Raw genomic sequence first — 14998 nt, 5'->3', positions numbered from 1 at the left:
TATAGGCTTTTCAAATAAACTGGATTTTGAAAACTAAGATCGTATCTTGTTTTCTTTCTTTTTTAAAAGTTAGCTTTTTGGTAACAGTAATCAAAGAATAACTACTCTGAATTTCTCGAGGGGCGCCTGGGTGGCTCAGTTGGTTAAGCGACTGCCTTCAGCTCAGGTCATGATCCTGGAGTCCCAGGATCGAGTCCCACATCGGGATCCCTGCTCAGCAGGGAGTCTGCTTCTCCCTCTGACACTCCTCCCTCTCATGCTCTCTCTCTCTCTCTAATAAATAAATTTTAAAAAAATCTTAAAAAAATAAATAAATAAAATGGCAGAAGAAAGACTCATAAATTAAAGACTCCTTGAAAAAAAATATTGAGCCAATAAACCATATTCTTGAAATATTCCTAGGTTTTAAGTCACCTAACTTTTTTCTACTCAAACTAATAAGATACAATATATCATTGTTGGTCTAATTTGCTCATGGGAAATCTCATTACACATAAGCTTTCACAAACTCAGTGTCAAATGCCTCTTTTCTCTTCATTTCAATATCACAGTTGATTATGTGCTACCTACCGGGCAGACACCGGCTGCAATTACAAAGAGGTGGCAAATATACAAAACAGGTTATTATGCAGCAGAGACTATTCAGTAGTACATAACTTACAATGCGATTTACTTATTTCCCCTACAAAGTTACATGACTTGCAAACACCATAAAATACTTCACTTCCAGTCATAAAGGGGGGGATTTATTGTATATTTCCTGTTTCAGCGGCGATCTCGTTATAGCTCCCACAGGTAGACAAAACACAAGAGAATTTTAGCTTCCTTTAATAATTGCTCAAACATGAACGGAACTAATATAGAAGGAAATAGGAACAGGCTGTAAGCACATTGTACCCACTGGGTGTTTGGGAATCTCTGGTTTGTATTTCTAAGTCGATATTTAATCATTTTGTGTTTTTAAAAAATTTTTAATTGTGAGGTTTCTCTCCCTAGGAAAACAAATCAGCTAGCTTGTTAAATTTTACATAATAGATTCGACTATATCATCAAAGCTAGATTTCCTAAGCCACGTTTTGGATCCTTTCCTCAGCAGTGCACACTTGCTTCTTATAAAATGATAAATAATAATAAAAATCATTTTCCCAAGCACCTCAGTCTAAAGTTACAGCTGTATTTGGTTACTCTTTGGATGGGAAATAGGCCGGTTGCTTTTCTTCTTGGCCTGCAAGCCTTGCTCCTGAATCCTTTCCACACACACTCCTCGTATTTCAAAGAGAGCCCCCACTGGGAGGCTGGAAGACCTGACCGTGAGAGAAGGAAGTTATGCTAATTTCCCACCCCAAAGACACCAGTGAGCATTTCAAAGCCTTGCAGCTTAGGAGGGAAAAAAAGGCTTCATTCTGGATCAATTCAAAGTTGATGTCACTTGCAGGTTTTCAGGCCCTGCCATCTCGTCCCTCCTTCCCCTCCTGCTTAGCCCAAGAAATCACGACGCTGCTTGAGGCTGAACGGGACGAGGTGTCCTCACGGGAGCCTGGGCTCTGCGCTAATTGAACACATGGATGGCTGTGTTTCTGGCCACAGAACAGCCAGGGCTCTATGTTTGGGGGAACTCATGGCCCCTGAAATGTTCGGGCCACAACCATCTGTGTAGCTTCTCTGACATTCAGGAGTACTTTGCCTCTCAGACTTGAAAGATTCCAGAAGAAGGGAGCAGGGAGCTCTGGAAAAGGAAACAATTTAAAAAATTTTTACACATCTGCTGACAGAAAAGTAACAGACTCTCACCTTTGTTGGTTGAGGAATTTCTAATGGAGAAATCTTTCAAGAAGAAATGATACATATTAAAAGAAATTTTTCAAGAAGAAATACAGTCCAATGCAAGCATCCATTCAGCGAATATTTTATATATGTCCAGTGACATAATTCTTAACCTTTCCCCCACCCTCTTTGGAAATCTGAGGAACAATATGAACTATGGCCCCAGGAGAAAGAATACACATATGTCAATACAAAGCCTAGGTCACAAGCCTCCTGCAGTAGAACCCAGAGGCCTCCCCACCTCCAGTTAAGAGCCCAGGTTTCCAGGTTTCAGTGGGGGCAGGTGGAGGGGTACTTGGGTCTGCTCCTCACCAGGGCACCTACAGCTTTCACGGTGCCCAAGGAGCGCCCAGAAAGCCTCGCAGTCCCTGCAGTCCCTGTAGGTGAAATTGCTAAGCAGCATCATGGGGAAATGTCTCGCACACCCTCTTGTGCTGACCCAGGAAAGTCCGAGAATAAAGGTTTTTTGGAAGAAAAACCTTACACTGGGCTGGGACTCAGGAGTTCTGACAGATTTTTAAAGTTGCTGCTCCTATTTGTGTGATATCTCTAGAGCTCAGATCTTCTCGTGTAAAATGGAAGAAGTGACGAGTACGAAAGCAGAGGTCCCCTCTATAGCCATAAATTCTGTGAACAAATTAGCTATTCAGACCATCACTAGGGCACAAGTCTTGTCTCTTTACCAGTTGCTAGCTGTGTTACTGGGTGGACAATTGGAACCTGCTTCCTTACCTGTCTACTACACACGAGACTGACTACTCTAGGAATCTCATGTGAAAGAAATCATACAATATCTATCCCTTCATGACTGGTTCATTTCACTTAGCATAATGTCTTCAAGGTTCATCCATGTTGTAGCATGGATTGAATTTTCCTTCCTTTTTAAGGCTGAGTAATATTCCACTGTTGGTATATGCTACATTTTGTTTATCCATTCCTCTGTTGATGAACACTTGGGCTTATTGTCTTTTCTTACACATAAGTTGCTGTTTTATCCATTTAAGTGAAAAACAACTTTTAATGCCAAATTTTCTCTGAGAACATATTAATGGCACAGAGCATCAGAATACAAATTAATTTGACTAGAAACAGAGTTTTCAATGCTCCATTTTGAATTTGATTGGAGGTGCTAAGTATAAAGGAGGGAGCCCACCCTGAGATGAGGTTCAAAATGAGCCTTCTGGTTACTCCTAAGAAAAACACTTTCCTCAGTTCCATTTCCAGCAATTGATGTATATAAAGGCAAAGTAGCTTTCTGGTCAAAGACAACAAATTCTGTCATGTTTGGTGTTCAGACACATCTAAACATGCCTGTTGGCATAGGGGTGGAGTGGGAGAAGGGATCCAGTGAAGACTAAAATACAAAAGGAAACTATAGAGTTCCAAAGAGAAAGTTTGCTCTAAGGAATTCAGCCACTAGGCCCTAGAGTTAAGGACAAATAGTGGTTTGTGCAAAGCTGTGGTAGATAGTTCTTTAACCGGTCCAAATTCAACTACCCTGGTAGTCCAGAGGTGCCCTGGAAGCCAAAAGGTCTCTGAATGCAAACTCAAAGAGCTGCCTTACTAAACTCTCCATTTGGGGTTCACATAACCCTACTGTAGGACAACCCTAGCCACTCCAGCACCATCCTGAGCCAAGCATCACCCAGAGGAAGGGTGAGGTTCTGCTCATTACACAGGAGACTAGCCAGCTGTCCCAGCACCAGTGAGGGTGCTTGGTACGGGTCTGTAGCTCAGTGGTGAGGGGAGCAGCCCGTTCGAGCCGCAGTTTTTGCGTGAGAGCCCGTGTGATTGCGTCTGTGCTCAGGTAAATATGCCATACCTTACAAAGGCAGAAGGGAGTCTCTCTCAGAGGTTTGGAGGTCAGGGTGAGCACATGAGGGGAAATGGTGATTAGAACTTGGGCATGGATGTTGATGTGTCCGCGTATGCACACAGAACATTTGGAGCCTTGGGAAATTTGGGTTATGGTTCCTTGGCAAAGAAGGTGCTTTCCTCCACTTGACTGCAAAGGAGAATCTCAGATCTAGGAGAGCTCCAGACCAGTCAGGATTCAGAAACTAGATAGGCTGTGTTGTGAGGACTGTGGCTGGGTTCGGCAGTGACCCAGAAATGCCAGCGGCTTTGGTTTCGTTCACTGATATCAAAGCACCGTAGCATTTCACTAATTTTGAACAGTGAGCAGAAAACATTTTGTGGGTAGTTTTAGTGGAAAGGTAAAGATAAATCAATGTTTCAGATAAAGACCTTGGGTTTCTAAAGTGAAGAAACCCAGTGAGAAGAATCTTTTGTCAGGTTCCTTCATCTTGGCCAGAGGACTGGGCCAAGAGTCAGAAGGATAGGTTTGGGTCCCCACTGCCCCACATGTTAGTCATTTGCCTAATGCAGTGACTCTCAGAATTCTCACTGAGAAGTCAGAATAGGGGCGCCTGGGTGGCTCAGTCGTTAAGCGTCTGCCTTCGGCTCAGGTCATGATCCCAGGGTCCTGGGATCGAGGCCCACATCGGGCTTCCTGCTCGCCGGGAAGTCTGCTTCTCCCTTTCCCACTCCCTCTGCTTGTGTTCCTGCTCTCGCTATCTCTCTCTCTGTCAAATAAATAAATAAAATCTTAAAAAAAAAAAAAAAAGAAGTCAGAATAATTCCTGCTCACCCTATTTATAGTACTGCTGTGCACATCAAATGAGACAATGAGTGTAAATGAACAACCATGAAGTTAGTCCACAGTTTGTGGGAAGGGATCCTCACGTCCTCAGAGGTAACACATCCTCAAACACATTTTTTTTTCTAGGACATCCCTGGCAATCCAATCCCATTTCCTCATTCTTCATTTTGAGGAGGGGGTAAGCAGACATTGAGAGCATCTGAATTGTTGGCCATCTTCAGAGGTTACCAATAAGGAGGTGTAAGTATTTATAAGTATTCTGTAATTATAAGTATTGCTGGGTATTTATAAATTTAAGACTTAATCTGAGTTTATGCCCTAAAGGCCCAAAGTTACAGCCAACACGTCAGGCCAAGGAAGACATACCTTTAATTTGGTTCAGGCAGATGCCATTGCAAGAAGGAATTTGTTGGTACTGTCACATTGAAAATTACTTAAATTTATCGAACACTTGCTTTGTATTCACCCACTTTGTAACATTTCTGTAAAGTAAAATTCATCATATTTGTGAATGAGAATTTTACCAGGATAAGTAAATTAAGCAATACGTGAAAGTTGACCATTTTTGCACTATGATATACCCACACCATCTACTATATTTGTGTAATATTTAACCATGTTCAAAGGAATTTCATGTACAGTTTTATGTTGCCTCTTGGAAGGATTACATTTGGAGTTCCAATGATTCCCTTCCCGCTCCCTAGCTGTGTAACCTCTTCCTGCTGACTCCCCTACAGCAAGTATCGGTCTTTGTTGCATCAACACTGCAGTGGCGTAAACTGCACAAACAAGTCCAGTGTGGTGGACCATGCATTATAAATGTACAAAGAGAGCTGATTTGACCACGATATGGGTTTAGCAGTCACAATCCTCAAGGTTGCAAGAACAAAAAAGGACAACTTTGATTTAAGCAAAGGGGGGATTTAGTGAAAGGATATTGACTAGCATGGCACTGAACAGACAGGGAAGTTAGAAACCAAACTTGGACACTGGGCAACCAGAGCCATCCAAGCCAAGCCATAGAAATGATCCAGAGAGAACCCTACTGACACCCCCTGGAGCAATAAACAATACAGCCTGCCAGAGCTGAACACTGGACACCACTGTTAATAATGCTGTCTCTACTGGCCCGAGTAATAGGATGAGGGTATGACCGGCTCTACCACCAGCAAGGGTTCTTTGTATCCTCACCGTCTTGCATCACTAACCCCCAATTCAAATCCAGAGTAGTTGCTTCTGACTAGATGAGCCTGAGTCACGTATCCCACAAAAAGCACAAGGGAGGCTAGGAGAATGGACCTGTAGGGTAGGAAGTAGCCTCTGCACCCCACCAAGCCTTAGGCTATGGAGAATTCAAATACATAGAAAAAGGGTGAATTCATAGGATAGCCTAGAATACAGAAATAAAACTGACAAATTCATGACTTTATTAATTTATTTAGTTAATATATTTTATATAATCTGTTATAAACAGACAAATCTAAAAAAATTGAAACCTAAAATCTTAATCCATGAAAACATAAGTGAAATCAATATTCTGACACTTTAAACCTCAAAATGTTAGGTCATCAATGGAGTGGCCATCATTCTGATTTAAAACCAGCAAAGTCCCCTGTTTTGATATTTCTTTTTGTCTCCCTCAGCTCTTTGAACATTTATGCTGAATAACACCTACTTTTTCATTTGGAGCACAGACGGCCGTTGATGGAGATTTTTCTTCAATGGCAGGAGTGACATCACCAAAATGGTGACAGATGAATCCTAGCCCCGTTCCCCCACAAAGAGCAACAATTAGACAGTTATCCAAGAACCAAACAACACTGGGAGAGCCCTGGAGTGCACTTGAAGTTAAGCAGCTCAGTGAAACAAAAAATCCGAGAATAACCGCATGAGAAGAGAAGGAAGACAGCTTCATTTTGCGTGCATCAAACCATCTTCCCAGCCAGCACTGCTCAGTGTGAGGAGAGCTCTTCCCATCTAGAAAGAGTTCCCGCACCAGGAAAGGAAGAGCAGGGTGGTGACCAGCTTCCCCAGCCTCGGGGCTCCTCGTGGAAGTCGCACATCAGTTTCACTCCATCCAGAGAATGGCAAGGCGGAGACATACAGAGACAGCCGGGACCCAGGAGGAAGAGCAGGGGATTCCAACACAGCCACGCAGCAGGCCAGTCATGGTCCACGGTGACCTGCTCTGTAGACAAATCCAGAAGATTCTGAAGAAAGTGATTCCAGCACAGCTGCTGCAGACCCTCTGCTCATTTCACCACCACTCCTTGCATTTGCTGACCCCAGCCTCCTGCGGCCATCCCTGCTGCCTCCTCCCTCACCCACACCGGAGCCCGGGAACGGTACTAGCAGCCCAGACTTGCGTGGCTGCATGAGCGCGAGATGCCAGCATCAATTCCTGCAGCTGAGCTCCATCACCTAGCAGGCACGGGGCCAGCCCCTCCAGCTGTGTATTTGCGGGCCGGCCGCTAGCCCGACACCCATTGCCAGCCTCCAGTGCCATGGAGAGCAGGCCAGCACCAGGGCCCCCACAGCTGCCAACGAGCCCCTAGTCAGCCTGGCCCTTACTGACGGCCCCGGCCCCCACCATTACGTGTGTGTCTGCATCTGGTCCCAGCCACTACGCAGGTGCCTGCTGCCGGCTCCATAGCCAAATGCATGCACACCAGCGGCTCCAGGCTCCCTCGCTGCCTGCCCTGGTCAGTAGCTGCTGGACATGGAGGAACCGCTAAGGATCCCAAGAGCCCTTACAGCCACTGTATTCCCCACACAGTGCTGACCAAGGATCACATGGGTGTTCATGCTGTCTACTCCAGCAGCCCAAGCCAAAGAGACATCATGCACCCCCGTACCCATTGCTGCCACAGGCCCCCACACCTGGTGCCCTGGACGACTAGACCCAGGGTCACAGCACATTGTGTTTCATGACTAAAGTCAATCCATAAAGTCCAGAAGAGGTGACTGGTTCTGCAAATGCACAGACACTCAAGGCTACAGGGTTCATGAAGAATCAGTGAATCATGACTACACCAAAGGAATATAATAAACCTTAAGTAACTGTCTTCAAGGAAATGGAGATCTAGGAATTGTCTGACAAAGGATTTAAAATAATTGTTCTAAAGATGCTCAGAGAGCTACAAGAGAACACGGATAAATAATATGACAATATCAGGAAAACAAATACAAGAACAAAATGAGGTCAACAAAGAAACAGAAAACACAGAAATAAACCAAACAAAATGTTGGAGCTTAAGAATAATACAATGATTGAACTGAAGAATTCAATAGAAAACTTCAATAACAGACTTGACCACGCAGGAGAATGAGCGAGCCAGAAGACAGACCAAGTGGAATTATCCAGTCGGAAGACCAAAAAGAAAAAGGAATGAAGAAAGCTGACAGCACTTATGGGACACCAGTAAGAGAAACAGCGTATACAACTGGAGTCCCAAAAGGAGAAGAGAGAGAGAATAGGGTAGAAAGCTTATTTAAAGAAATAATAGCTGAGAACTTTCCCAGTCTAGGGAAAGATTTGGACATTCGAGTTCATGAAGCTAACAGGTCACCCTAAAATTTCAATCTAAGATAACCTTCTCCAAGACTCATTATAATAAAATTGTCTAAAATCAAAGACAAAAAGGGAGTTTTAAAAGCAGCAAGAGGAAAAAAAAATCTCTCATATGAGGAACTGCCATAAAGCTAACATCAGATTTCTCAGCAGAGACCTTGCAGGCCAGGAGAGGAGGTGATGCCAGCACAGCTGCTGCAGACCCTCTGCTCATCTCACCACCGCTCCTTGCCGCGTACCACTGTATAATTACAGTGTGGAAAGAAACAAGCTCCCAACCAGGAATACTTTACCCAGCAAAGTTGTACCTAGGAAAGGAAGATGAAATAAAGCTTTTTCCCTAGCAAACAAAAGCCCAAGGAGTTCGTTACCAGTAAAGCTGCCTTATAAGAAATGCTGAAAGGTGTTCTTCAAGCTGAAATAAAAGGATGCTAATTAGAAACATAAAAATATATGAAAATATACAACACATTGGTTAAAGTAAGCATGGTCAGATTCGGAATACTCTAACACTGTAATACTGTGGTATGTTAACTCCTTAACTCTAGTATAAAGGTTAAAGGACCAATGCATTAAAAAATCCAGGTTACAGGGATGCCTGGGTGGCTCAGTCGATTAAGCGTCTGCCTTCGGCTCAGGTCATGATCCCAGGGTCCTGGGATCGAGCCCCGCGTCGGGCTCCCTGCTCAGCGGGGAGTCTGCCTCTCTCTCTCACTCTGCCTGCCACTCCCCCTGCTTGTGCTCTCTCTTTCTCTGTGTCAAATAAATAAGTAAGATCTTAAAAAAAAAATCTAGGTTACAATAATTTGTTAATGGATACACAATATAAAAAGATGAAAATTATGACAAAAAAAGAGTAAAAAGGTAAAGCTTTTGTAGCAATCAAAGTTAACTTATCAGTGTAAAATAGACTGTTATATCTCTACAATGTTTTATGTAAGCCACATGATAACCATAAAATGAAAACCTACAGTAGATTCATAGAAGGTGAAGAGAAGAGAATCAAAGCATAGCATTACGGAAAATCATCAATTTACATATGGTATTTGTGTGGGGTGGGGGGTTGAGGAGATGTACACACACACACAGAATATTATTCAGCCCTGAGAAAGGAAATTCTGCCCTTTATGTCAACATGGATGAAACTTGAGGGCATTATGCTAAGTGAATGAATATGTCGGACAAAGACAGACAAATACGGTATGATATGACTTATATGTGGAATCTAAAAAACGCCAAACTCATGGCAACAGGGTAGAATGGTGGTTACCAGGGGAGGGAGGGTGGGGGAAATGGGGAGAGGTTGGTCAAAGGGTACAAACTTCCAGTCATAAGATGAATAAGTTCTAGGGATCTAATGGACAGCATAGTGCTTATAGTTACCACTACTCTATTAGATACTTGAAAGTTGCTATGAGAGTAGATCTTAAATGTTCTCACCACAAAAAGGAAATGGTAATCATGTGACTCGATGGCCATGTTAGCTAAAGCTATGGTTGTAATCATTGTGCATTATGTAAGTGTATCAAGATTACACATTGTACACCTTAAACTCACATAATATTATATGTCAACTATATCTCAAAAGAGTTGTAGTGGGGGTGTAGGGGAACAGACTTCACAGGAAAAACCCCACATATTTCAGAGGGAGCTTTCCCTCGTGCACTCTTCTACACCTGCCTCAACAAATTTGAGATGGTTTGACTTTTTTCATTTTAAATTTTTCATGATTTTATTAGAAAGCCATAACTGCCTTGGAACCTTACTGATATCCTACTTCAGGATGCCTTTTGCATTATTCATGCATTTTTCACAATAGACTCTTCATGCCTTTGAATTCTTTTAGTTGGAGTAGGAAATGCAAACAAATCAGCAAATGGACTTAGCCCTTAAAAGTTTATGTCCAGCTGAGTAGCTACGATATCAATTACATCATAAAAAATTCCTTTTACCTAAAAAACTGCTAAAGCTCAGAGGGTTGCAGTACTATTTCTCAGCTTAGGACAGACTGGGGTGGGAGTGGGTGGAGAATGTAGATCTCTTTTAAATATCTTTGGATGCTAGCAAAAATCTGGGGAGTCTTGATATGAGAAAAATATGCATTTGTCTTTAAGGTAATATGTTGCCTGTTACATATTAATAAATTGGCTTCAACAAAAACCTTTTTTATCTATTGTTAAAACTGACCAACTATAAAACAGCTACCACAGTTCTGTTCTTGTCAGTGACAAAAGGATTTCCAAATCTTTTCCACTAACAAGTCAACAAAGATCAAAAAGTTTTCACATGTGATCTCTACCTGCCAATAAGATAAAAGTGCTATCTTTTACTACATTATAATAATCCTATTGTGCAATACTCTTTTCCAATGACCTGTAAATAGTACATATTTGAGGAAGGCATTTTTTTCAGTTAAAGAGACAAAGTATGAGTTAGGAAAGGTACATTTGACAAATCAATGATCTATTCTATAAACTAATATGCTTTTTCCCCATTCTGTAAACTTCAGAACAGCAAATGCTTGGCCAATTAGACATAACAGAGACAGACCTTGAACGTTACAGTGCAACTTGACAACATGATTTATTGCCCCTTTGTCATTGAAATAAATAATATATATGCTCTAACATTTATAGCTTTTCACTTATTTTGTTATGCATGTCCTGCACCAAATTAAAATATGTGCACTAGCACAATATTGTAGTCAGATTTCAAAAAGAAAGAAAGGGAGGAAATAAGGAAGAAAAGGAGGGAGAGGGATGGAGGAAAAAAAATCCAGCCAAAGTTGAATTCTAGTTAAGTACAATTTATTTATTTTTTTGCTAATGATATCATACCAATTTTCTAATGCATTCACATATCCATTGGTCATGGGCAATAACATTGAAACTTTTACCTGAGCCTCTGTTTGTTTTTGACACTACAATGTTGAATAGTCATTATTTGTTTAATATTTGCCTCCTGCATCTGATGATGAGAGTTAACACTTGTGTTACCGTCAAGACCAAATATGTAAAATCTGTCTCCTCTATACTGTAAACTCCATGATGTCAGGAACCATATCTGCTTCCTGTACACACCAAGCATTTAGGACACAATGCCCTGTACATTTATTCATTCAACAAATATTTATCGAGGACCTTCTCTGCACTGGGAAGTTGTAAGAAATATAAATCTAGTCAAATCAATTCAAGTAAAAAAAAGAGAGAGAGTCTGGATGTTTTCTCACCTTCATCTTGTCATGTTTCTTTGATTTCTTCTGGGCATCCACGCCATCCCTTTCACCTGATCAGCTTTTTCCGGTTCTCTCCTCCCTCATAACCTGAGAGCATAGGAAACCCAGAAATGGCTGCTCCAGTCTCTACTCCATGAGGCTGCCAGCTTAAGTAGCCACTACAACCTTCAGCCCTGCTTCTAATTTGTGAGAAAAATCTGGTAAAAACAGCCCACCATTTTCAAGTCATCGGACTACCTCCCCGCGAATTCAGTTTCCTCTCTCATTTAATCAGTTGTAGCCAGCAAGAAGACACATCAGGACCAGAGTGTATGATCGCAGAAGGAGCCTCCATTAGGAGTCTTCCTCTTTAGATAAAGCTGTACATAGGGCAGGAAACCTAGATAAGTCTAGTTAAACTGTAGCTTTAGTTAAGATAGTTTTGTTTTTACTATTCTGCCCCAAGGATCTGGCACATAGTAGGTATTTAAAAAAATATTTGTTGCGGGAAGGCAGCACACACGCGAGTGCACGCGTTGCAGGAGAAGAGGGGAGCCTGATGACTAGGAAATTTGAATACCACAGTAGGATGGGGTGTGACCTCATAGAGACTAACATCTTGGAGCCTTTGGAAGATCTAGGTTACAAGGGTCCATTGTTGGAAGATGGCACTCTGTCTCAGGCAGTCTCTGGTGGAGCCAGTTCCCCCAAGTTTACTGAACTCTGTGCTTGGCTGGTGTCTGAATTAAGAGTGTTCTATAAACTAGAGGAAAATGTGCAAGCAACTAATAGCCCAAGTGAAGCTGAAAAATTCCAGCTTGAGGTGAGTGGGCTACTAGGGGAGATGAACAGTCCATATCTTTCATTGACATCTGGGGATGTGACCACGCGCCTTCTCATTCAGAACTGCCTCCTTTTGCTCACATTCTTGATCTCAGAACTAGAAGCTGCCAGAATGCTCCTCTAAAGAAAGCTCAAGAAGGAGGTGGTAGTGAGGTCTTTCAAGAGTTGGAAGGCATATGTATTGCTCTAGGAATGTCCAAACCTCCAGCCAATATAACTATGTTCCAGTTCTTCAGCAGGATTGAAAAAAAAAAATTAAAGGAGACATTAGCAAAAGTTCCACTTAACCATGTGGAAAGCCTTTATGGAAGAAGCCAATGGGACCAGCCCACTGGGCAAAGAAAGAAGCAATTCACCAAGCCATAGCCAATGAATATGAAGTTCTGAGAAAGCTGCTAATAGAATTCTTGGATGTTACTGTCCAGTCTTTTGGTTGGTCTGACAGAGCTAAGAGTCAGACAGAAAAAACAGCAAATAAAAAAATAGAAACGCTAAGTCCTATCTCCTAAAAGTACTATTTCCTTTCCCACCTTTTGGCTACAAGACAAGACTTGCCAAAGATTTTAAGGACAAGCAGTAGCTCTATAAAAGAAAAGACTGCCTGTGCCATCAATAAGGTGTTGATGGGCAGAGTGCCTGACAAGGAAGTAGACCCAGTGAAAATTGAACCTCCATCTCCAGAGATGCCACCATGGCAAAAAAGGTAAGATGGCCCCCAGCAGCAAACAGGAGGCAGAGAAGGAGGGAGAGGTGGTTATGAACACTCTTCATATGGAGGACAAGGAGGTCATGAACAAGGAGGAGGGAGAGGTGGACATGGTGGCTACAACCATGGTAGCGAGGGGGGAGGAAGAGGAAATAAGCCTCAAGGAGGCTGGACGGATGGAGGGAGTGGAGGAGAAGGTGGTGGCTACCAAGATGGTGGTTATCGAGATTCGGGTTTCCCGCCAGGTGGCTATCATGGTGGTGGTAGCTATCAAGGTGGTGGTCATGGTGACTTCCAAACATATGTGTACATATACACATATATAGGGAGTGGATACCACGGTGGTGGATAATAGCAGGACAGTAGGTACCAAGACGGTGGGCACCATGGTGATTGAAGCAGTGGCTGTGGAGGGAGAGGTGGTTGCAGTAGCCAAGGTGGATGTGGAGGCCGGGAAGGAGGCTGGGGAGGAAGGGGGAGCTGGAATTATCACCAAGGAGGACAATTTGAATAGCACTTCCAGCATGGAGGTTATCAGTATAATTATTTTGGATTTGGACAGGGAAGACATTATCCTAGTTGAGGCTAAAGACCCTTACATTTTGCTGGAGCTCAAGTAACAGAAACTTAGTTTCAGAATCTTGAGTCCAACATCAATTTTTAATTACTATGAGACCATAGGTGGCAGGCAGATTCCTGCTTGGCCTAAGTACTTGTAGGTCTTCATTTAATTGTTTTTGTTTATTTTTTTAAGGATTTACATAATGCAGTTTATTTGAGAAACACATACATCTCTCCTTTGTATGAAGAATTTTTTAAAAGGTAATTAAAATTGCCTTTAATTGACCAGTCAACTAATTCCACAGTCAGAACATGCATACTTTTTTGGGAATAAATTACTTGAATAAATAGTTTAAATAAGCGGTTTTGAAAATGAGTATTCTCCTAGAATTTTTTAGATTTATAACTAGGAAACCTCCCTCATATTATGAATCCATTTTAATGTGTTTTCCTTTAAGTATTCTAATGCCTATTTTCCAAGCACTGTTCTGCCCTGATTGGCTTTTCATCCAGAGTTTATGCCACATTTGCTTCATGATAGAACTTTTAGGTCAGTTCCTATGAAATGAGCTCTTCCACAGAAAGCACATTCAGTAGCCTTATCCTTTTGATGGAATACTGTACCATATGCTCAACTCTGAAAACCTTGAACATGCCAACATTCACAAAGATTAAAAAAGCAAACTAAGTTGTGAACCTATAGTACATGTAGGCATTTATATAGTATAGCAATTCAGACTGACCTGCATCCATTCAAAACAAGTTCTTCCTTAAACCCTATTTTTACTTGAAATCTGTTAGAAGAAACAGCAAACTGAAATTTGTTTTATGCACGAGTTATTACCACTGGCTCAGCAAATACAAGTTAGTTTGCTTTGGGCAGACTTTTTTTGGTAATGGAAGAAATGCACTACCAAGTAAGAGGACAGATTTTCGCTTGGTGCAGGAGGCCCTTTATTATTGCTGCAGAAAACAAAAGCCTGGCTGACTTGATGTTTTACATTCTCCTTTACTGAAATCTACACAAAGCTTCTTGCTGGGTTTTTGTAGACCTAAACATTGTCAAGCTGTGAAAGAAAATGGCTGGAGGTGTGCTTTGTGTAAAAGGTGAACAATAAAGTATCTATCTTTATGTTCTCTCAAAAAAAAAAAAATTGTTGAGAGATACCTGGCTGGTTCAGTCAGAGGAGCATGTGACTCTTGATCCCAGGGTCATGAGTTCAAGCCCCACGTTGGGTAGAGAGATTACTTAAAAATAAATAAATAAAAATAAACTTAAAAAAATACTTGTTGCACTGATGCTAGGATGTGATATATTACAGTAGTCCTCCCTTATCTGCAGTTTTACTTTCTGTGGTTTCAGTTACCTACGGTCAGCTTCTGTGGTCGAGAAGCATCTGATCCTTCTCGTGACATATGGTCAGAAGGCCAGTATTATCCTAAGGCTGTCATCACACCTACATAATCACAAGAAGGGTAAGTCTAGTAGAATAAGATATTTGGAGAGAGAGAAAGACCACCATTCACATAACTTTCATTACGGTGTATTTTTATAATTGTTCTATTTTATTAGTTATTGTTGTTAATCCCTTACTGTGCCTAATTTTTAAATTAAAC

The 14998-nt window shown here is 41.8% G+C and overlaps 1 pseudogene; it reads left to right on the top strand.

Moving 5' to 3' along the window:
- The first annotated feature begins 10859 nt into the window (after positions 1-10859).
- Positions 10860-14578, top strand: LOC116641266 (annotated as a pseudogene).
- Positions 14579-14998: the final 420 nt, after the last annotated feature.

The sequence above is a fragment of the Phoca vitulina genome, unplaced genomic scaffold, assembly GCF_004348235.1.
Source record: "Phoca vitulina isolate PV1807 unplaced genomic scaffold, GSC_HSeal_1.0 scaffold1, whole genome shotgun sequence".
In the NCBI taxonomy this organism is placed as follows: domain Eukaryota; kingdom Metazoa; phylum Chordata; class Mammalia; order Carnivora; family Phocidae; genus Phoca; species Phoca vitulina.
The sequence above is the reverse complement of the archived record's forward strand: the minus strand, read 5'-3'. Positions and strand labels throughout refer to the sequence as shown.